Below are 22,407 nucleotides of genomic sequence, written 5' to 3'. Positions count from 1 at the left end.
AAGAGTCGAGGAGACCCCAGCAGGAAAATTGTGTGTGTGTTTATTTCCATCTTTCTTTCCGAGTTTTTTTTTAAAGTTTTGTAAGGAACGGATGCTTGGGTGAGTGAGTGCAAGTGTGGCTTGGCCTGAATTTACAGACACTTTCTTTGCAAACATGAGTAGGCAAGTGGGTATTTCAAAAGTGGGTGCATGGAGCCGCTCGTTGCTTTTCCAAGCTGGCAGCTGTGGCTCCTGAGCTTGAGGCAAAAAGAAGGGCAGAAGCACACTGCAGAGGACAGCGTTCAGCCTTGCAAGAGGGCAGTGGACGTCGGAGGAGCCGACACAGCACAAGAGGCTCGGAATCGGCGCACTCTTCGCCTACGGCCATACCACCCTGAATGCGCCCGATCTCGTCCGATCTCGGAAGCTAAGCAGGGTCGGGCCTGGTTAGTACTTGGATGGGAGACCGCCTGGGAATACCAGGTGCTGTAGGCATTTTGCTACTCTGTGCCCGATAGGCGGCGTTCGTCTTCCCCGTCTTGAACTACATTTTTCCTCCATTCCGCTTTTAATTTTAACAAACACGGCGCGTGAAAAAGGCACAGGGGCAGACAGCAGCCCTCGCTCCAATGCAGAGCCCCGTCAGAGGCGGACACGTTGTCGCCAAACTAACTTGGAGCAGCAGGAGACTGAAGCCAGGGCAGCAGCTCGCCGCCTCGGGTGGGTGGATGCAGCCAGAAAGGGCCACTCGTGTCCCTGGCAAAGCACCTCCAGCGTCTCCCCGTTTTCTCTCCAGTGGACGCGCAAGGCCCCCTACAGCTAGGGGAGGCAAGTGGATGGGCCTCATCTGCATATGTGGGCTCTAGAGGAAGAGTGCACCCTGGGAGACAAGGGGACACTTGGAGCGGGAAGTGCTCACGGGGGAGAAGTGCCTACAAGAGGCAGGAAGGGAGGGAGGCCACATCATGCCTCTCCATAGCCAGGCCTCTGGATGATGGGGCAGAAGCGGCCGTCACCCTAAGCTTCCTAGAAGTCCCAGCTGGGCCCCATGCTACCTAATATCTCGCCTGATCGAGCCTGGTCGAGCACTGGTCGAGCCTTCAGCCAAGGGACACAGGAGCCAAGGGGTCTGGCCTCGAGCCTTCAACCGAGGGACCCAGGAGCCCAGGGTCTGGCCTCAGTGCTTCCCAAGTCGGCCTTCAGCTGAAGCCTGCCTGGGCTGGGAGCCTCAGCTGCTGTTCCTGGGTGTGCTTCTTTCCTGCATGTGAAGGCCACCAGCGGCGAAGGTTGCCCTCCGCCTTCCAAGGAGTCGAGGGGATAGAAGCAGGAAAATTGTGTGTGTGTTTATTTCTTCTTTTTTAGAGATTCTTTCTATTTTTGTAAGGAACTGACGCCTGGGTGAGTGCTAGTGTGGCTTGAGGTGAATTTACGGGCAGCTTCTTTGCAAACTTTTGCCAAACCAACTTGGAGCAGCACTGGGGTAGAGAGTCAGCCTTCCGCTGATGCCTGCCTAGGCGTGGCTGGGCTGGGGGCCTCAGCTGCTGTTACTGGGCCTGCTTCTTTCCTGGTCTTGTAGGCCGCCAGCCAGAGAAGGTAAGGGCTTCAACCAACATCGCCCTCTGCCTTCCAAAGAGTCGAGGAGACCGCAGCAGGAAAATTGTGTGTGTGTTTATTTCTTCTTTTTTAGAGGTGCTTTCTATTTTTGTAAGGAACCGACGCCTGGGTGAGTGCTAGTGTGGCGTGAGTTAAATTTACAGGCATCTTCTTTGCAAACTTTTGCCAAACCAATTTGGGGCAGCAGTGGGGTAGAGAGTCAGCCTTAAGCTGATGCCTGCCTAGGCGTGGCTGGGCTGGGGGCCTCAGCTGCTGTTACTGGGCCTGCTTCTTTCCTGGTCTTGTAGGCCGCCAGCCAGAGAAGGTAAGGGCTTCAACCAACATCGCCCTCTGCCTTCCAAAGAGTCGAGGAGACCGCAGCAGGAAAATTGTGTGTGTGTTTATTTCTTCTTTTTTTAGAGGTGCTTTCTATTTTTGTAAGGAACCGACGCCTGGGTGAGTGCTAGTGTGGCGTGAGTTACATTTACAGGCATCTTCTTTGCAAAATTTTGCCAAACCAACTTGGACCAGCACTGGGGTAGAGAGTCAGCCTTCAGCTGATGGCTGCCTGGGCTGGGCTGGGCTGGTCTGGGGGCCTCAGCTGCTGTTACTGGGCATGCTTCTTTCCTGGACTTGTAGGCCACCAGCCGGAGAAGGTAAGGGCCTCAACCAACATCGCCCTCTGCCTTTCAAAGAGTCGAGGAGACCCCAGCAGGAAAATTGTGTGTGTGTTTATTTCTTCTTTTTTAGAGGTGCTTTCTATTTTTGTAAGGAACCGACGCCTGGGTGAGTGCTAGTGTGGCGTGAGTTAAATTTACAGGCATCTTCTTTGCAAACTTTTGCCAAACCAATTTGGGGCAGCAGTGGGGTAGAGAGTCAGCCTTAAGCTGATGCCTGCCTGGGCTGGGCTGGGCTGGGGGCCTCAGCTGCTGTTACTGGGCCTGCTTCTTTCCTGGACTTGTAGGCCGCCAGCCCGAGAAGGTAAGGCCTCAACCAACATCGCCCTCTGCCTTCCAAAGAGTCGAGGAGACCCCAGCAGGAAAATTGTGTGTGTGTTTATTTCCATCTTTCTTTCCGAGTTTTTTTTTAAAGTTTTGTAAGGAACGGATGCTTGGGTGAGTGAGTGCAAGTGTGGCTTGGCCTGAATTTACAGACACTTTCTTTGCAAACATGAGTAGGCAAGTGGGTATTTCAAAAGTGGGTGCATGGAGCCGCTCGTTGCTTTTCCAAGCTGGCAGCTGTGGCTCCTGAGCTTGAGGCAAAAAGAAGGGCAGAAGCACACTGCAGAGGACAGCGTTCAGCCTTGCAAGAGGGCAGTGGACGTCGGAGGAGCCGACACAGCACAAGAGGCTCGGAATCGGCGCACTCTTCGCCTACGGCCATACCACCCTGAATGCGCCCGATCTCGTCCGATCTCGGAAGCTAAGCAGGGTCGGGCCTGGTTAGTACTTGGATGGGAGACCGCCTGGGAATACCAGGTGCTGTAGGCATTTTGCTACTCTGTGCCCGATAGGCGGCGTTCGTCTTCCCCGTCTTGAACTACATTTTTCCTCCATTCCGCTTTTAATTTTAACAAACACGGCGCGTGAAAAAGGCACAGGGGCAGACAGCAGCCCTCGCTCCAATGCAGAGCCCCGTCAGAGGCGGACACGTTGTCGCCAAACTAACTTGGAGCAGCAGGAGACTGAAGCCAGGGCAGCAGCTCGCCGCCTCGGGTGGGTGGATGCAGCCAGAAAGGGCCACTCGTGTCCCTGGCAAAGCACCTCCAGCGTCTCCCCGTTTTCTCTCCAGTGGACGCGCAAGGCCCCCTACAGCTAGGGGAGGCAAGTGGATGGGCCTCATCTGCATATGTGGGCTCTAGAGGAAGAGTGCACCCTGGGAGACAAGGGGACACTTGGAGCGGGAAGTGCTCACGGGGGAGAAGTGCCTACAAGAGGCAGGAAGGGAGGGAGGCCACATCATGCCTCTCCATAGCCAGGCCTCTGGATGATGGGGCAGAAGCGGCCGTCACCCTAAGCTTCCTAGAAGTCCCAGCTGGGCCCCATGCTACCTAATATCTCGCCTGATCGAGCCTGGTCGAGCACTGGTCGAGCCTTCAGCCAAGGGACACAGGAGCCAAGGGGTCTGGCCTCGAGCCTTCAACCGAGGGACCCAGGAGCCCAGGGTCTGGCCTCAGTGCTTCCCAAGTCGGCCTTCAGCTGAAGCCTGCCTGGGCTGGGAGCCTCAGCTGCTGTTCCTGGGTGTGCTTCTTTCCTGCATGTGAAGGCCACCAGCGGCGAAGGTTGCCCTCCGCCTTCCAAGGAGTCGAGGGGATAGAAGCAGGAAAATTGTGTGTGTGTTTATTTCTTCTTTTTTAGAGATTCTTTCTATTTTTGTAAGGAACTGACGCCTGGGTGAGTGCTAGTGTGGCTTGAGGTGAATTTACGGGCAGCTTCTTTGCAAACTTTTGCCAAACCAACTTGGAGCAGCACTGGGGTAGAGAGTCAGCCTTCCGCTGATGCCTGCCTAGGCGTGGCTGGGCTGGGGGCCTCAGCTGCTGTTACTGGGCCTGCTTCTTTCCTGGTCTTGTAGGCCGCCAGCCAGAGAAGGTAAGGGCTTCAACCAACATCGCCCTCTGCCTTCCAAAGAGTCGAGGAGACCGCAGCAGGAAAATTGTGTGTGTGTTTATTTCTTCTTTTTTAGAGGTGCTTTCTATTTTTGTAAGGAACCGACGCCTGGGTGAGTGCTAGTGTGGCGTGAGTTAAATTTACAGGCATCTTCTTTGCAAACTTTTGCCAAACCAATTTGGGGCAGCAGTGGGGTAGAGAGTCAGCCTTAAGCTGATGCCTGCCTAGGCGTGGCTGGGCTGGGGGCCTCAGCTGCTGTTACTGGGCCTGCTTCTTTCCTGGTCTTGTAGGCCGCCAGCCAGAGAAGGTAAGGGCTTCAACCAACATCGCCCTCTGCCTTCCAAAGAGTCGAGGAGACCGCAGCAGGAAAATTGTGTGTGTGTTTATTTCTTCTTTTTTTAGAGGTGCTTTCTATTTTTGTAAGGAACCGACGCCTGGGTGAGTGCTAGTGTGGCGTGAGTTACATTTACAGGCATCTTCTTTGCAAAATTTTGCCAAACCAACTTGGACCAGCACTGGGGTAGAGAGTCAGCCTTCAGCTGATGGCTGCCTGGGCTGGGCTGGGCTGGTCTGGGGGCCTCAGCTGCTGTTACTGGGCATGCTTCTTTCCTGGACTTGTAGGCCACCAGCCGGAGAAGGTAAGGGCCTCAACCAACATCGCCCTCTGCCTTTCAAAGAGTCGAGGAGACCCCAGCAGGAAAATTGTGTGTGTGTTTATTTCTTCTTTTTTAGAGGTGCTTTCTATTTTTGTAAGGAACCGACGCCTGGGTGAGTGCTAGTGTGGCGTGAGTTAAATTTACAGGCATCTTCTTTGCAAACTTTTGCCAAACCAATTTGGGGCAGCAGTGGGGTAGAGAGTCAGCCTTAAGCTGATGCCTGCCTGGGCTGGGCTGGGCTGGGGGCCTCAGCTGCTGTTACTGGGCCTGCTTCTTTCCTGGACTTGTAGGCCGCCAGCCCGAGAAGGTAAGGCCTCAACCAACATCGCCCTCTGCCTTCCAAAGAGTCGAGGAGACCCCAGCAGGAAAATTGTGTGTGTGTTTATTTCCATCTTTCTTTCCGAGTTTTTTTTTAAAGTTTTGTAAGGAACGGATGCTTGGGTGAGTGAGTGCAAGTGTGGCTTGGCCTGAATTTACAGACACTTTCTTTGCAAACATGAGTAGGCAAGTGGGTATTTCAAAAGTGGGTGCATGGAGCCGCTCGTTGCTTTTCCAAGCTGGCAGCTGTGGCTCCTGAGCTTGAGGCAAAAAGAAGGGCAGAAGCACACTGCAGAGGACAGCGTTCAGCCTTGCAAGAGGGCAGTGGACGTCGGAGGAGCCGACACAGCACAAGAGGCTCGGAATCGGCGCACTCTTCGCCTACGGCCATACCACCCTGAATGCGCCCGATCTCGTCCGATCTCGGAAGCTAAGCAGGGTCGGGCCTGGTTAGTACTTGGATGGGAGACCGCCTGGGAATACCAGGTGCTGTAGGCATTTTGCTACTCTGTGCCCGATAGGCGGCGTTCGTCTTCCCCGTCTTGAACTACATTTTTCCTCCATTCCGCTTTTAATTTTAACAAACACAGCGCGTGAAAAAGGCACAGGGGCAGACAGCAGCCCTCGCTCCAATGCAGAGCCCCGTCAGAGGCGGACACGTTGTCGCCAAACTAACTTGGAGCAGCAGGAGACTGAAGCCAGGGCAGCAGCTCGCCGCCTCGGGTGGGTGGATGCAGCCAGAAAGGGCCACTCGTGTCCCTGGCAAAGCACCTCCAGCGTCTCCCCGTTTTCTCTCCAGTGGACGCGCAAGGCCCCCTACAGCTAGGGGAGGCAAGTGGATGGGCCTCATCTGCATATGTGGGCTCTAGAGGAAGAGTGCACCCTGGGAGACAAGGGGACACTTGGAGCGGGAAGTGCTCACGGGGGAGAAGTGCCTACAAGAGGCAGGAAGGGAGGGAGGCCACATCATGCCTCTCCATAGCCAGGCCTCTGGATGATGGGGCAGAAGCGGCCGTCACCCTAAGCTTCCTAGAAGTCCCAGCTGGGCCCCATGCTACCTAATATCTCGCCTGATCGAGCCTGGTCGAGCACTGGTCGAGCCTTCAGCCAAGGGACACAGGAGCCAAGGGGTCTGGCCTCGAGCCTTCAACCGAGGGACCCAGGAGCCCAGGGTCTGGCCTCAGTGCTTCCCAAGTCGGCCTTCAGCTGAAGCCTGCCTGGGCTGGGAGCCTCAGCTGCTGTTCCTGGGTGTGCTTCTTTCCTGCATGTGAAGGCCACCAGCGGCGAAGGTTGCCCTCCGCCTTCCAAGGAGTCGAGGGGATAGAAGCAGGAAAATTGTGTGTGTGTTTATTTCTTCTTTTTTAGAGATTCTTTCTATTTTTGTAAGGAACTGACGCCTGGGTGAGTGCTAGTGTGGCTTGAGGTGAATTTACGGGCAGCTTCTTTGCAAACTTTTGCCAAACCAACTTGGAGCAGCACTGGGGTAGAGAGTCAGCCTTCCGCTGATGCCTGCCTAGGCGTGGCTGGGCTGGGGGCCTCAGCTGCTGTTACTGGGCCTGCTTCTTTCCTGGTCTTGTAGGCCGCCAGCCAGAGAAGGTAAGGGCTTCAACCAACATCGCCCTCTGCCTTCCAAAGAGTCGAGGAGACCGCAGCAGGAAAATTGTGTGTGTGTTTATTTCTTCTTTTTTAGAGGTGCTTTCTATTTTTGTAAGGAACCGACGCCTGGGTGAGTGCTAGTGTGGCGTGAGTTAAATTTACAGGCATCTTCTTTGCAAACTTTTGCCAAACCAATTTGGGGCAGCAGTGGGGTAGAGAGTCAGCCTTAAGCTGATGCCTGCCTAGGCGTGGCTGGGCTGGGGGCCTCAGCTGCTGTTACTGGGCCTGCTTCTTTCCTGGTCTTGTAGGCCGCCAGCCAGAGAAGGTAAGGGCTTCAACCAACATCGCCCTCTGCCTTCCAAAGAGTCGAGGAGACCGCAGCAGGAAAATTGTGTGTGTGTTTATTTCTTCTTTTTTTAGAGGTGCTTTCTATTTTTGTAAGGAACCGACGCCTGGGTGAGTGCTAGTGTGGCGTGAGTTACATTTACAGGCATCTTCTTTGCAAAATTTTGCCAAACCAACTTGGACCAGCACTGGGGTAGAGAGTCAGCCTTCAGCTGATGGCTGCCTGGGCTGGGCTGGGCTGGTCTGGGGGCCTCAGCTGCTGTTACTGGGCATGCTTCTTTCCTGGACTTGTAGGCCACCAGCCGGAGAAGGTAAGGGCCTCAACCAACATCGCCCTCTGCCTTTCAAAGAGTCGAGGAGACCCCAGCAGGAAAATTGTGTGTGTGTTTATTTCTTCTTTTTTAGAGGTGCTTTCTATTTTTGTAAGGAACCGACGCCTGGGTGAGTGCTAGTGTGGCGTGAGTTAAATTTACAGGCATCTTCTTTGCAAACTTTTGCCAAACCAATTTGGGGCAGCAGTGGGGTAGAGAGTCAGCCTTAAGCTGATGCCTGCCTGGGCTGGGCTGGGCTGGGGGCCTCAGCTGCTGTTACTGGGCCTGCTTCTTTCCTGGACTTGTAGGCCGCCAGCCCGAGAAGGTAAGGCCTCAACCAACATCGCCCTCTGCCTTCCAAAGAGTCGAGGAGACCCCAGCAGGAAAATTGTGTGTGTGTTTATTTCCATCTTTCTTTCCGAGTTTTTTTTTAAAGTTTTGTAAGGAACGGATGCTTGGGTGAGTGAGTGCAAGTGTGGCTTGGCCTGAATTTACAGACACTTTCTTTGCAAACATGAGTAGGCAAGTGGGTATTTCAAAAGTGGGTGCATGGAGCCGCTCGTTGCTTTTCCAAGCTGGCAGCTGTGGCTCCTGAGCTTGAGGCAAAAAGAAGGGCAGAAGCACACTGCAGAGGACAGCGTTCAGCCTTGCAAGAGGGCAGTGGACGTCGGAGGAGCCGACACAGCACAAGAGGCTCGGAATCGGCGCACTCTTCGCCTACGGCCATACCACCCTGAATGCGCCCGATCTCGTCCGATCTCGGAAGCTAAGCAGGGTCGGGCCTGGTTAGTACTTGGATGGGAGACCGCCTGGGAATACCAGGTGCTGTAGGCATTTTGCTACTCTGTGCCCGATAGGCGGCGTTCGTCTTCCCCGTCTTGAACTACATTTTTCCTCCATTCCGCTTTTAATTTTAACAAACACGGCGCGTGAAAAAGGCACAGGGGCAGACAGCAGCCCTCGCTCCAATGCAGAGCCCCGTCAGAGGCGGACACGTTGTCGCCAAACTAACTTGGAGCAGCAGGAGACTGAAGCCAGGGCAGCAGCTCGCCGCCTCGGGTGGGTGGATGCAGCCAGAAAGGGCCACTCGTGTCCCTGGCAAAGCACCTCCAGCGTCTCCCCGTTTTCTCTCCAGTGGACGCGCAAGGCCCCCTACAGCTAGGGGAGGCAAGTGGATGGGCCTCATCTGCATATGTGGGCTCTAGAGGAAGAGTGCACCCTGGGAGACAAGGGGACACTTGGAGCGGGAAGTGCTCACGGGGGAGAAGTGCCTACAAGAGGCAGGAAGGGAGGGAGGCCACATCATGCCTCTCCATAGCCAGGCCTCTGGATGATGGGGCAGAAGCGGCCGTCACCCTAAGCTTCCTAGAAGTCCCAGCTGGGCCCCATGCTACCTAATATCTCGCCTGATCGAGCCTGGTCGAGCACTGGTCGAGCCTTCAGCCAAGGGACACAGGAGCCAAGGGGTCTGGCCTCGAGCCTTCAACCGAGGGACCCAGGAGCCCAGGGTCTGGCCTCAGTGCTTCCCAAGTCGGCCTTCAGCTGAAGCCTGCCTGGGCTGGGAGCCTCAGCTGCTGTTCCTGGGTGTGCTTCTTTCCTGCATGTGAAGGCCACCAGCGGCGAAGGTTGCCCTCCGCCTTCCAAGGAGTCGAGGGGATAGAAGCAGGAAAATTGTGTGTGTGTTTATTTCTTCTTTTTTAGAGATTCTTTCTATTTTTGTAAGGAACTGACGCCTGGGTGAGTGCTAGTGTGGCTTGAGGTGAATTTACGGGCAGCTTCTTTGCAAACTTTTGCCAAACCAACTTGGAGCAGCACTGGGGTAGAGAGTCAGCCTTCCGCTGATGCCTGCCTAGGCGTGGCTGGGCTGGGGGCCTCAGCTGCTGTTACTGGGCCTGCTTCTTTCCTGGTCTTGTAGGCCGCCAGCCAGAGAAGGTAAGGGCTTCAACCAACATCGCCCTCTGCCTTCCAAAGAGTCGAGGAGACCGCAGCAGGAAAATTGTGTGTGTGTTTATTTCTTCTTTTTTAGAGGTGCTTTCTATTTTTGTAAGGAACCGACGCCTGGGTGAGTGCTAGTGTGGCGTGAGTTAAATTTACAGGCATCTTCTTTGCAAACTTTTGCCAAACCAATTTGGGGCAGCAGTGGGGTAGAGAGTCAGCCTTAAGCTGATGCCTGCCTAGGCGTGGCTGGGCTGGGGGCCTCAGCTGCTGTTACTGGGCCTGCTTCTTTCCTGGTCTTGTAGGCCGCCAGCCAGAGAAGGTAAGGGCTTCAACCAACATCGCCCTCTGCCTTCCAAAGAGTCGAGGAGACCGCAGCAGGAAAATTGTGTGTGTGTTTATTTCTTCTTTTTTTAGAGGTGCTTTCTATTTTTGTAAGGAACCGACGCCTGGGTGAGTGCTAGTGTGGCGTGAGTTACATTTACAGGCATCTTCTTTGCAAAATTTTGCCAAACCAACTTGGACCAGCACTGGGGTAGAGAGTCAGCCTTCAGCTGATGGCTGCCTGGGCTGGGCTGGGCTGGTCTGGGGGCCTCAGCTGCTGTTACTGGGCATGCTTCTTTCCTGGACTTGTAGGCCACCAGCCGGAGAAGGTAAGGGCCTCAACCAACATCGCCCTCTGCCTTTCAAAGAGTCGAGGAGACCCCAGCAGGAAAATTGTGTGTGTGTTTATTTCTTCTTTTTTAGAGGTGCTTTCTATTTTTGTAAGGAACCGACGCCTGGGTGAGTGCTAGTGTGGCGTGAGTTAAATTTACAGGCATCTTCTTTGCAAACTTTTGCCAAACCAATTTGGGGCAGCAGTGGGGTAGAGAGTCAGCCTTAAGCTGATGCCTGCCTGGGCTGGGCTGGGCTGGGGGCCTCAGCTGCTGTTACTGGGCCTGCTTCTTTCCTGGACTTGTAGGCCGCCAGCCCGAGAAGGTAAGGCCTCAACCAACATCGCCCTCTGCCTTCCAAAGAGTCGAGGAGACCCCAGCAGGAAAATTGTGTGTGTGTTTATTTCCATCTTTCTTTCCGAGTTTTTTTTAAAAGTTTTGTAAGGAACGGATGCTTGGGTGAGTGAGTGCAAGTGTGGCTTGGCCTGAATTTACAGACACTTTCTTTGCAAACATGAGTAGGCAAGTGGGTATTTCAAAAGTGGGTGCATGGAGCCGCTCGTTGCTTTTCCAAGCTGGCAGCTGTGGCTCCTGAGCTTGAGGCAAAAAGAAGGGCAGAAGCACACTGCAGAGGACAGCGTTCAGCCTTGCAAGAGGGCAGTGGACGTCGGAGGAGCCGACACAGCACAAGAGGCTCGGAATCGGCGCACTCTTCGCCTACGGCCATACCACCCTGAATGCGCCCGATCTCGTCCGATCTCGGAAGCTAAGCAGGGTCGGGCCTGGTTAGTACTTGGATGGGAGACCGCCTGGGAATACCAGGTGCTGTAGGCATTTTGCTACTCTGTGCCCGATAGGCGGCGTTCGTCTTCCCCGTCTTGAACTACATTTTTCCTCCATTCCGCTTTTAATTTTAACAAACACGGCGCGTGAAAAAGGCACAGGGGCAGACAGCAGCCCTCGCTCCAATGCAGAGCCCCGTCAGAGGCGGACACGTTGTCGCCAAACTAACTTGGAGCAGCAGGAGACTGAAGCCAGGGCAGCAGCTCGCCGCCTCGGGTGGGTGGATGCAGCCAGAAAGGGCCACTCGTGTCCCTGGCAAAGCACCTCCAGCGTCTCCCCGTTTTCTCTCCAGTGGACGCGCAAGGCCCCCTACAGCTAGGGGAGGCAAGTGGATGGGCCTCATCTGCATATGTGGGCTCTAGAGGAAGAGTGCACCCTGGGAGACAAGGGGACACTTGGAGCGGGAAGTGCTCACGGGGGAGAAGTGCCTACAAGAGGCAGGAAGGGAGGGAGGCCACATCATGCCTCTCCATAGCCAGGCCTCTGGATGATGGGGCAGAAGCGGCCGTCACCCTAAGCTTCCTAGAAGTCCCAGCTGGGCCCCATGCTACCTAATATCTCGCCTGATCGAGCCTGGTCGAGCACTGGTCGAGCCTTCAGCCAAGGGACACAGGAGCCAAGGGGTCTGGCCTCGAGCCTTCAACCGAGGGACCCAGGAGCCCAGGGTCTGGCCTCAGTGCTTCCCAAGTCGGCCTTCAGCTGAAGCCTGCCTGGGCTGGGAGCCTCAGCTGCTGTTCCTGGGTGTGCTTCTTTCCTGCATGTGAAGGCCACCAGCGGCGAAGGTTGCCCTCCGCCTTCCAAGGAGTCGAGGGGATAGAAGCAGGAAAATTGTGTGTGTGTTTATTTCTTCTTTTTTAGAGATTCTTTCTATTTTTGTAAGGAACTGACGCCTGGGTGAGTGCTAGTGTGGCTTGAGGTGAATTTACGGGCAGCTTCTTTGCAAACTTTTGCCAAACCAACTTGGAGCAGCACTGGGGTAGAGAGTCAGCCTTCCGCTGATGCCTGCCTAGGCGTGGCTGGGCTGGGGGCCTCAGCTGCTGTTACTGGGCCTGCTTCTTTCCTGGTCTTGTAGGCCGCCAGCCAGAGAAGGTAAGGGCTTCAACCAACATCGCCCTCTGCCTTCCAAAGAGTCGAGGAGACCGCAGCAGGAAAATTGTGTGTGTGTTTATTTCTTCTTTTTTAGAGGTGCTTTCTATTTTTGTAAGGAACCGACGCCTGGGTGAGTGCTAGTGTGGCGTGAGTTAAATTTACAGGCATCTTCTTTGCAAACTTTTGCCAAACCAATTTGGGGCAGCAGTGGGGTAGAGAGTCAGCCTTAAGCTGATGCCTGCCTAGGCGTGGCTGGGCTGGGGGCCTCAGCTGCTGTTACTGGGCCTGCTTCTTTCCTGGTCTTGTAGGCCGCCAGCCAGAGAAGGTAAGGGCTTCAACCAACATCGCCCTCTGCCTTCCAAAGAGTCGAGGAGACCGCAGCAGGAAAATTGTGTGTGTGTTTATTTCTTCTTTTTTTAGAGGTGCTTTCTATTTTTGTAAGGAACCGACGCCTGGGTGAGTGCTAGTGTGGCGTGAGTTACATTTACAGGCATCTTCTTTGCAAAATTTTGCCAAACCAACTTGGACCAGCACTGGGGTAGAGAGTCAGCCTTCAGCTGATGGCTGCCTGGGCTGGGCTGGGCTGGTCTGGGGGCCTCAGCTGCTGTTACTGGGCATGCTTCTTTCCTGGACTTGTAGGCCACCAGCCGGAGAAGGTAAGGGCCTCAACCAACATCGCCCTCTGCCTTTCAAAGAGTCGAGGAGACCCCAGCAGGAAAATTGTGTGTGTGTTTATTTCTTCTTTTTTAGAGGTGCTTTCTATTTTTGTAAGGAACCGACGCCTGGGTGAGTGCTAGTGTGGCGTGAGTTAAATTTACAGGCATCTTCTTTGCAAACTTTTGCCAAACCAATTTGGGGCAGCAGTGGGGTAGAGAGTCAGCCTTAAGCTGATGCCTGCCTGGGCTGGGCTGGGCTGGGGGCCTCAGCTGCTGTTACTGGGCCTGCTTCTTTCCTGGACTTGTAGGCCGCCAGCCCGAGAAGGTAAGGCCTCAACCAACATCGCCCTCTGCCTTCCAAAGAGTCGAGGAGACCCCAGCAGGAAAATTGTGTGTGTGTTTATTTCCATCTTTCTTTCCGAGTTTTTTTTTAAAGTTTTGTAAGGAACGGATGCTTGGGTGAGTGAGTGCAAGTGTGGCTTGGCCTGAATTTACAGACACTTTCTTTGCAAACATGAGTAGGCAAGTGGGTATTTCAAAAGTGGGTGCATGGAGCCGCTCGTTGCTTTTCCAAGCTGGCAGCTGTGGCTCCTGAGCTTGAGGCAAAAAGAAGGGCAGAAGCACACTGCAGAGGACAGCGTTCAGCCTTGCAAGAGGGCAGTGGACGTCGGAGGAGCCGACACAGCACAAGAGGCTCGGAATCGGCGCACTCTTCGCCTACGGCCATACCACCCTGAATGCGCCCGATCTCGTCCGATCTCGGAAGCTAAGCAGGGTCGGGCCTGGTTAGTACTTGGATGGGAGACCGCCTGGGAATACCAGGTGCTGTAGGCATTTTGCTACTCTGTGCCCGATAGGCGGCGTTCGTCTTCCCCGTCTTGAACTACATTTTTCCTCCATTCCGCTTTTAATTTTAACAAACACGGCGCGTGAAAAAGGCACAGGGGCAGACAGCAGCCCTCGCTCCAATGCAGAGCCCCGTCAGAGGCGGACACGTTGTCGCCAAACTAACTTGGAGCAGCAGGAGACTGAAGCCAGGGCAGCAGCTCGCCGCCTCGGGTGGGTGGATGCAGCCAGAAAGGGCCACTCGTGTCCCTGGCAAAGCACCTCCAGCGTCTCCCCGTTTTCTCTCCAGTGGACGCGCAAGGCCCCCTACAGCTAGGGGAGGCAAGTGGATGGGCCTCATCTGCATATGTGGGCTCTAGAGGAAGAGTGCACCCTGGGAGACAAGGGGACACTTGGAGCGGGAAGTGCTCACGGGGGAGAAGTGCCTACAAGAGGCAGGAAGGGAGGGAGGCCACATCATGCCTCTCCATAGCCAGGCCTCTGGATGATGGGGCAGAAGCGGCCGTCACCCTAAGCTTCCTAGAAGTCCCAGCTGGGCCCCATGCTACCTAATATCTCGCCTGATCGAGCCTGGTCGAGCACTGGTCGAGCCTTCAGCCAAGGGACACAGGAGCCAAGGGGTCTGGCCTCGAGCCTTCAACCGAGGGACCCAGGAGCCCAGGGTCTGGCCTCAGTGCTTCCCAAGTCGGCCTTCAGCTGAAGCCTGCCTGGGCTGGGAGCCTCAGCTGCTGTTCCTGGGTGTGCTTCTTTCCTGCATGTGAAGGCCACCAGCGGCGAAGGTTGCCCTCCGCCTTCCAAGGAGTCGAGGGGATAGAAGCAGGAAAATTGTGTGTGTGTTTATTTCTTCTTTTTTAGAGATTCTTTCTATTTTTGTAAGGAACTGACGCCTGGGTGAGTGCTAGTGTGGCTTGAGGTGAATTTACGGGCAGCTTCTTTGCAAACTTTTGCCAAACCAACTTGGAGCAGCACTGGGGTAGAGAGTCAGCCTTCCGCTGATGCCTGCCTAGGCGTGGCTGGGCTGGGGGCCTCAGCTGCTGTTACTGGGCCTGCTTCTTTCCTGGTCTTGTAGGCCGCCAGCCAGAGAAGGTAAGGGCTTCAACCAACATCGCCCTCTGCCTTCCAAAGAGTCGAGGAGACCGCAGCAGGAAAATTGTGTGTGTGTTTATTTCTTCTTTTTTAGAGGTGCTTTCTATTTTTGTAAGGAACCGACGCCTGGGTGAGTGCTAGTGTGGCGTGAGTTAAATTTACAGGCATCTTCTTTGCAAACTTTTGCCAAACCAATTTGGGGCAGCAGTGGGGTAGAGAGTCAGCCTTAAGCTGATGCCTGCCTAGGCGTGGCTGGGCTGGGGGCCTCAGCTGCTGTTACTGGGCCTGCTTCTTTCCTGGTCTTGTAGGCCGCCAGCCAGAGAAGGTAAGGGCTTCAACCAACATCGCCCTCTGCCTTCCAAAGAGTCGAGGAGACCGCAGCAGGAAAATTGTGTGTGTGTTTATTTCTTCTTTTTTTAGAGGTGCTTTCTATTTTTGTAAGGAACCGACGCCTGGGTGAGTGCTAGTGTGGCGTGAGTTACATTTACAGGCATCTTCTTTGCAAAATTTTGCCAAACCAACTTGGACCAGCACTGGGGTAGAGAGTCAGCCTTCAGCTGATGGCTGCCTGGGCTGGGCTGGGCTGGTCTGGGGGCCTCAGCTGCTGTTACTGGGCATGCTTCTTTCCTGGACTTGTAGGCCACCAGCCGGAGAAGGTAAGGGCCTCAACCAACATCGCCCTCTGCCTTTCAAAGAGTCGAGGAGACCCCAGCAGGAAAATTGTGTGTGTGTTTATTTCTTCTTTTTTAGAGGTGCTTTCTATTTTTGTAAGGAACCGACGCCTGGGTGAGTGCTAGTGTGGCGTGAGTTAAATTTACAGGCATCTTCTTTGCAAACTTTTGCCAAACCAATTTGGGGCAGCAGTGGGGTAGAGAGTCAGCCTTAAGCTGATGCCTGCCTGGGCTGGGCTGGGCTGGGGGCCTCAGCTGCTGTTACTGGGCCTGCTTCTTTCCTGGACTTGTAGGCCGCCAGCCCGAGAAGGTAAGGCCTCAACCAACATCGCCCTCTGCCTTCCAAAGAGTCGAGGAGACCCCAGCAGGAAAATTGTGTGTGTGTTTATTTCCATCTTTCTTTCCGAGTTTTTTTTTAAAGTTTTGTAAGGAACGGATGCTTGGGTGAGTGAGTGCAAGTGTGGCTTGGCCTGAATTTACAGACACTTTCTTTGCAAACATGAGTAGGCAAGTGGGTATTTCAAAAGTGGGTGCATGGAGCCGCTCGTTGCTTTTCCAAGCTGGCAGCTGTGGCTCCTGAGCTTGAGGCAAAAAGAAGGGCAGAAGCACACTGCAGAGGACAGCGTTCAGCCTTGCAAGAGGGCAGTGGACGTCGGAGGAGCCGACACAGCACAAGAGGCTCGGAATCGGCGCACTCTTCGCCTACGGCCATACCACCCTGAATGCGCCCGATCTCGTCCGATCTCGGAAGCTAAGCAGGGTCGGGCCTGGTTAGTACTTGGATGGGAGACCGCCTGGGAATACCAGGTGCTGTAGGCATTTTGCTACTCTGTGCCCGATAGGCGGCGTTCGTCTTCCCCGTCTTGAACTACATTTTTCCTCCATTCCGCTTTTAATTTTAACAAACACGGCGCGTGAAAAAGGCACAGGGGCAGACAGCAGCCCTCGCTCCAATGCAGAGCCCCGTCAGAGGCGGACACGTTGTCGCCAAACTAACTTGGAGCAGCAGGAGACTGAAGCCAGGGCAGCAGCTCGCCGCCTCGGGTGGGTGGATGCAGCCAGAAAGGGCCACTCGTGTCCCTGGCAAAGCACCTCCAGCGTCTCCCCGTTTTCTCTCCAGTGGACGCGCAAGGCCCCCTACAGCTAGGGGAGGCAAGTGGATGGGCCTCATCTGCATATGTGGGCTCTAGAGGAAGAGTGCACCCTGGGAGACAAGGGGACACTTGGAGCGGGAAGTGCTCACGGGGGAGAAGTGCCTACAAGAGGCAGGAAGGGAGGGAGGCCACATCATGCCTCTCCATAGCCAGGCCTCTGGATGATGGGGCAGAAGCGGCCGTCACCCTAAGCTTCCTAGAAGTCCCAGCTGGGCCCCATGCTACCTAATATCTCGCCTGATCGAGCCTGGTCGAGCACTGGTCGAGCCTTCAGCCAAGGGACACAGGAGCCAAGGGGTCTGGCCTCGAGCCTTCAACCGAGGGACCCAGGAGCCCAGGGTCTGGCCTCAGTGCTTCCCAAGTCGGCCTTCAGCTGAAGCCTGCCTGGGCTGGGAGCCTCAGCTGCTGTTCCTGGGTGTGCTTCTTTCCTGCATGTGAAGGCCACCAGCGGCGAAGGTTGCCCTCCGCCTTCCAAGGAGTCGAGGGGATAGAAGCAGGAAAATTGTGTGTGTGTTTATTTCTTCTTTTTTAGAGATTCTTTCTATTTTTGTAAGGAACTGACGCCTGGGTGAGTGCTAGTGTGGCTTGAGGTGAATTTACGGGCAGCTTCTTTGCAAACTTTTGCCAAACCAACTTGGAGCAGCACTGGGGTAGAGAGTCAGCCTTCCGCTGATGCCTGCCTAGGCGTGGCTGGGCTGGGGGCCTCAGCTGCTGTTACTGGGCCTGCTTCTTTCCTGGTCTTGTAGGCCGCCAGCCAGAGAAGGTAAGGGCTTCAACCAACATCGCCCTCTGCCTTCCAAAGAGTCGAGGAGACCGCAGCAGGAAAATTGTGTGTGTGTTTATTTCTTCTTTTTTAGAGGTGCTTTCTATTTTTGTAAGGAACCGACGCCTGGGTGAGTGCTAGTGTGGCGTGAGTTAAATTTACAGGCATCTTCTTTGCAAACTTTTGCCAAACCAATTTGGGGCAGCAGTGGGGTAGAGAGTCAGCCTTAAGCTGATGCCTGCCTAGGCGTGGCTGGGCTGGGGGCCTCAGCTGCTGTTACTGGGCCTGCTTCTTTCCTGGTCTTGTAGGCCGCCAGCCAGAGAAGGTAAGGGCTTCAACCAACATCGCCCTCTGCCTTCCAAAGAGTCGAGGAGACCGCAGCAGGAAAATTGTGTGTGTGTTTATTTCTTCTTTTTTTAGAGGTGCTTTCTATTTTTGTAAGGAACCGACGCCTGGGTGAGTGCTAGTGTGGCGTGAGTTACATTTACAGGCATCTTCTTTGCAAAATTTTGCCAAACCAACTTGGACCAGCACTGGGGTAGAGAGTCAGCCTTCAGCTGATGGCTGCCTGGGCTGGGCTGGGCTGGGCTGGTCTGGGGGCCTCAGCTGCTGTTACTGGGCATGCTTCTTTCCTGGACTTGTAGGCCACCAGCCGGAGAAGGTAAGGGCCTCAACCAACATCGCCCTCTGCCTTTCAAAGAGTCGAGGAGACCCCAGCAGGAAAATTGTGTGTGTGTTTATTTCTTCTTTTTTAGAGGTGCTTTCTATTTTTGTAAGGAACCGACGCCTGGGTGAGTGCTAGTGTGGCGTGAGTTAAATTTACAGGCATCTTCTTTGCAAACTTTTGCCAAACCAATTTGGGGCAGCAGTGGGGTAGAGAGTCAGCCTTAAGCTGATGCCTGCCTGGGCTGGGCTGGGCTGGGGGCCTCAGCTGCTGTTACTGGGCCTGCTTCTTTCCTGGACTTGTAGGCCGCCAGCCCGAGAAGGTAAGGCCTCAACCAACATCGCCCTCTGCCTTCCAAAGAGTCGAGGAGACCCCAGCAGGAAAATTGTGTGTGTGTTTATTTCCATCTTTCTTTCCGAGTTTTTTTTAAAAGTTTTGTAAGGAACGGATGCTTGGGTGAGTGAGTGCAAGTGTGGCTTGGCCTGAATTTACAGACACTTTCTTTGCAAACATGAGTAGGCAAGTGGGTATTTCAAAAGTGGGTGCATGGAGCCGCTCGTTGCTTTTCCAAGCTGGCAGCTGTGGCTCCTGAGCTTGAGGCAAAAAGAAGGGCAGAAGCACACTGCAGAGGACAGCGTTCAGCCTTGCAAGAGGGCAGTGGACGTCGGAGGAGCCGACACAGCACAAGAGGCTCGGAATCGGCGCACTCTTCGCCTACGGCCATACCACCCTGAATGCGCCCGATCTCGTCCGATCTCGGAAGCTAAGCAGGGTCGGGCCTGGTTAGTACTTGGATGGGAGACCGCCTGGGAATACCAGGTGCTGTAGGCATTTTGCTACTCTGTGCCCGATAGGCGGCGTTCGTCTTCCCCGTCTTGAACTACATTTTTCCTCCATTCCGCTTTTAATTTTAACAAACACGGCGCGTGAAAAAGGCACAGGGGCAGACAGCAGCCCTCGCTCCAATGCAGAGCCCCGTCAGAGGCGGACACGTTGTCGCCAAACTAACTTGGAGCAGCAGGAGACTGAAGCCAGGGCAGCAGCTCGCCGCCTCGGGTGGGTGGATGCAGCCAGAAAGGGCCACTCGTGTCCCTGGCAAAGCACCTCCAGCGTCTCCCCGTTTTCTCTCCAGTGGACGCGCAAGGCCCCCTACAGCTAGGGGAGGCAAGTGGATGGGCCTCATCTGCATATGTGGGCTCTAGAGGAAGAGTGCACCCTGGGAGACAAGGGGACACTTGGAGCGGGAAGTGCTCACGGGGGAGAAGTGCCTACAAGAGGCAGGAAGGGAGGGAGGCCACATCATGCCTCTCCATAGCCAGGCCTCTGGATGATGGGGCAGAAGCGGCCGTCACCCTAAGCTTCCTAGAAGTCCCAGCTGGGCCCCATGCTACCTAATATCTCGCCTGATCGAGCCTGGTCGAGCACTGGTCGAGCCTTCAGCCAAGGGACACAGGAGCCAAGGGGTCTGGCCTCGAGCCTTCAACCGAGGGACCCAGGAGCCCAGGGTCTGGCCTCAGTGCTTCCCAAGTCGGCCTTCAGCTGAAGCCTGCCTGGGCTGGGAGCCTCAGCTGCTGTTCCTGGGTGTGCTTCTTTCCTGCATGTGAAGGCCACCAGCGGCGAAGGTTGCCCTCCGCCTTCCAAGGAGTCGAGGGGATAGAAGCAGGAAAATTGTGTGTGTGTTTATTTCTTCTTTTTTAGAGATTCTTTCTATTTTTGTAAGGAACTGACGCCTGGGTGAGTGCTAGTGTGGCTTGAGGTGAATTTACGGGCAGCTTCTTTGCAAACTTTTGCCAAACCAACTTGGAGCAGCACTGGGGTAGAGAGTCAGCCTTCCGCTGATGCCTGCCTAGGCGTGGCTGGGCTGGGGGCCTCAGCTGCTGTTACTGGGCCTGCTTCTTTCCTGGTCTTGTAGGCCGCCAGCCAGAGAAGGTAAGGGCTTCAACCAACATCGCCCTCTGCCTTCCAAAGAGTCGAGGAGACCGCAGCAGGAAAATTGTGTGTGTGTTTATTTCTTCTTTTTTAGAGGTGCTTTCTATTTTTGTAAGGAACCGACGCCTGGGTGAGTGCTAGTGTGGCGTGAGTTAAATTTACAGGCATCTTCTTTGCAAACTTTTGCCAAACCAATTTGGGGCAGCAGTGGGGTAGAGAGTCAGCCTTAAGCTGATGCCTGCCTAGGCGTGGCTGGGCTGGGGGCCTCAGCTGCTGTTACTGGGCCTGCTTCTTTCCTGGTCTTGTAGGCCGCCAGCCAGAGAAGGTAAGGGCTTCAACCAACATCGCCCTCTGCCTTCCAAAGAGTCGAGGAGACCGCAGCAGGAAAATTGTGTGTGTGTTTATTTCTTCTTTTTTTAGAGGTGCTTTCTATTTTTGTAAGGAACCGACGCCTGGGTGAGTGCTAGTGTGGCGTGAGTTACATTTACAGGCATCTTCTTTGCAAAATTTTGCCAAACCAACTTGGACCAGCACTGGGGTAGAGAGTCAGCCTTCAGCTGATGGCTGCCTGGGCTGGGCTGGGCTGGTCTGGGGGCCTCAGCTGCTGTTACTGGGCATGCTTCTTTCCTGGACTTGTAGGCCACCAGCCGGAGAAGGTAAGGGCCTCAACCAACATCGCCCTCTGCCTTTCAAAGAGTCGAGGAGACCCCAGCAGGAAAATTGTGTGTGTGTTTATTTCTTCTTTTTTAGAGGTGCTTTCTATTTTTGTAAGGAACCGACGCCTGGGTGAGTGCTAGTGTGGCGTGAGTTAAATTTACAGGCATCTTCTTTGCAAACTTTTGCCAAACCAATTTGGGGCAGCAGTGGGGTAGAGAGTCAGCCTTAAGCTGATGCCTGCCTGGGCTGGGCTGGGCTGGGGGCCTCAGCTGCTGTTACTGGGCCTGCTTCTTTCCTGGACTTGTAGGCCGCCAGCCCGAGAAGGTAAGGCCTCAACCAACATCGCCCTCTGCCTTCCAAAGAGTCGAGGAGACCCCAGCAGGAAAATTGTGTGTGTGTTTATTTCCATCTTTCTTTCCGAGTTTTTTTTTAAAGTTTTGTAAGGAACGGATGCTTGGGTGAGTGAGTGCAAGTGTGGCTTGGCCTGAATTTACAGACACTTTCTTTGCAAACATGAGTAGGCAAGTGGGTATTTCAAAAGTGGGTGCATGGAGCCGCTCGTTGCTTTTCCAAGCTGGCAGCTGTGGCTCCTGAGCTTGAGGCAAAAAGAAGGGCAGAAGCACACTGCAGAGGACAGCGTTCAGCCTTGCAAGAGGGCAGTGGACGTCGGAGGAGCCGACACAGCACAAGAGGCTCGGAATCGGCGCACTCTTCGCCTACGGCCATACCACCCTGAATGCGCCCGATCTCGTCCGATCTCGGAAGCTAAGCAGGGTCGGGCCTGGTTAGTACTTGGATGGGAGACCGCCTGGGAATACCAGGTGCTGTAGGCATTTTGCTACTCTGTGCCCGATAGGCGGCGTTCGTCTTCCCCGTCTTGAACTACATTTTTCCTCCATTCCGCTTTTAATTTTAACAAACACGGCGCGTGAAAAAGGCACAGGGGCAGACAGCAGCCCTCGCTCCAATGCAGAGCCCCGTCAGAGGCGGACACGTTGTCGCCAAACTAACTTGGAGCAGCAGGAGACTGAAGCCAGGGCAGCAGCTCGCCGCCTCGGGTGGGTGGATGCAGCCAGAAAGGGCCACTCGTGTCCCTGGCAAAGCACCTCCAGCGTCTCCCCGTTTTCTCTCCAGTGGACGCGCAAGGCCCCCTACAGCTAGGGGAGGCAAGTGGATGGGCCTCATCTGCATATGTGGGCTCTAGAGGAAGAGTGCACCCTGGGAGACAAGGGGACACTTGGAGCGGGAAGTGCTCACGGGGGAGAAGTGCCTACAAGAGGCAGGAAGGGAGGGAGGCCACATCATGCCTCTCCATAGCCAGGCCTCTGGATGATGGGGCAGAAGCGGCCGTCACCCTAAGCTTCCTAGAAGTCCCAGCTGGGCCCCATGCTACCTAATATCTCGCCTGATCGAGCCTGGTCGAGCACTGGTCGAGCCTTCAGCCAAGGGACACAGGAGCCAAGGGGTCTGGCCTCGAGCCTTCAACCGAGGGACCCAGGAGCCCAGGGTCTGGCCTCAGTGCTTCCCAAGTCGGCCTTCAGCTGAAGCCTGCCTGGGCTGGGAGCCTCAGCTGCTGTTCCTGGGTGTGCTTCTTTCCTGCATGTGAAGGCCACCAGCGGCGAAGGTTGCCCTCCGCCTTCCAAGGAGTCGAGGGGATAGAAGCAGGAAAATTGTGTGTGTGTTTATTTCTTCTTTTTTAGAGATTCTTTCTATTTTTGTAAGGAACTGACGCCTGGGTGAGTGCTAGTGTGGCTTGAGGTGAATTTACGGGCAGCTTCTTTGCAAACTTTTGCCAAACCAACTTGGAGCAGCACTGGGGTAGAGAGTCAGCCTTCCGCTGATGCCTGCCTAGGCGTGGCTGGGCTGGGGGCCTCAGCTGCTGTTACTGGGCCTGCTTCTTTCCTGGTCTTGTAGGCCGCCAGCCAGAGAAGGTAAGGGCTTCAACCAACATCGCCCTCTGCCTTCCAAAGAGTCGAGGAGACCGCAGCAGGAAAATTGTGTGTGTGTTTATTTCTTCTTTTTTAGAGGTGCTTTCTATTTTTGTAAGGAACCGACGC

The 22,407-nt window shown here is 54.8% G+C and overlaps 9 non-coding genes across 9 annotated transcripts; all 9 read left to right on the top strand.

Annotated features, from left to right (window-relative positions):
- The first annotated feature begins 355 nt into the window (after positions 1 to 355).
- LOC138529433 (5S ribosomal RNA) lies at positions 356 to 474 on the top strand. The gene has a single exon (XR_011284770.1). It is a non-coding gene; the product is annotated as a 5S ribosomal RNA (ribosomal RNA).
- Positions 475 to 2,943: 2,469 nt separating this feature from the next.
- LOC138529422 (5S ribosomal RNA) lies at positions 2,944 to 3,062 on the top strand. The gene has a single exon (XR_011284759.1). It is a non-coding gene; the product is annotated as a 5S ribosomal RNA (ribosomal RNA).
- Positions 3,063 to 5,531: 2,469 nt separating this feature from the next.
- LOC138529411 (5S ribosomal RNA) lies at positions 5,532 to 5,650 on the top strand. Its single transcript, XR_011284748.1, has one exon. It is a non-coding gene; the product is annotated as a 5S ribosomal RNA (ribosomal RNA).
- Positions 5,651 to 8,119: 2,469 nt separating this feature from the next.
- Positions 8,120 to 8,238, top strand: LOC138529400 (5S ribosomal RNA). The gene has a single exon (XR_011284737.1). It is a non-coding gene; the product is annotated as a 5S ribosomal RNA (ribosomal RNA).
- A 2,469-nt stretch (positions 8,239 to 10,707) lies between these two features.
- LOC138529389 (5S ribosomal RNA) lies at positions 10,708 to 10,826 on the top strand. Its single transcript, XR_011284726.1, has one exon. It is a non-coding gene; the product is annotated as a 5S ribosomal RNA (ribosomal RNA).
- Positions 10,827 to 13,295: 2,469 nt separating this feature from the next.
- Positions 13,296 to 13,414, top strand: LOC138529378 (5S ribosomal RNA). The gene has a single exon (XR_011284715.1). It is a non-coding gene; the product is annotated as a 5S ribosomal RNA (ribosomal RNA).
- Positions 13,415 to 15,883: 2,469 nt separating this feature from the next.
- On the top strand, positions 15,884 to 16,002 carry LOC138529367 (5S ribosomal RNA). The gene has a single exon (XR_011284704.1). It is a non-coding gene; the product is annotated as a 5S ribosomal RNA (ribosomal RNA).
- Positions 16,003 to 18,476: 2,474 nt separating this feature from the next.
- Positions 18,477 to 18,595, top strand: LOC138529356 (5S ribosomal RNA). Its single transcript, XR_011284693.1, has one exon. It is a non-coding gene; the product is annotated as a 5S ribosomal RNA (ribosomal RNA).
- Positions 18,596 to 21,064: 2,469 nt separating this feature from the next.
- Positions 21,065 to 21,183, top strand: LOC138529345 (5S ribosomal RNA). Its single transcript, XR_011284682.1, has one exon. It is a non-coding gene; the product is annotated as a 5S ribosomal RNA (ribosomal RNA).
- Positions 21,184 to 22,407: the final 1,224 nt, after the last annotated feature.

This window comes from Ambystoma mexicanum, chromosome 7q, assembly GCF_040938575.1.
Source record: "Ambystoma mexicanum isolate Mex_15411 chromosome 7q, UKY_AmexF1_1, whole genome shotgun sequence".
In the NCBI taxonomy this organism is placed as follows: domain Eukaryota; kingdom Metazoa; phylum Chordata; class Amphibia; order Caudata; family Ambystomatidae; genus Ambystoma; species Ambystoma mexicanum.
The sequence above is the reverse complement of the archived record's forward strand: the minus strand, read 5'-3'. Positions and strand labels throughout refer to the sequence as shown.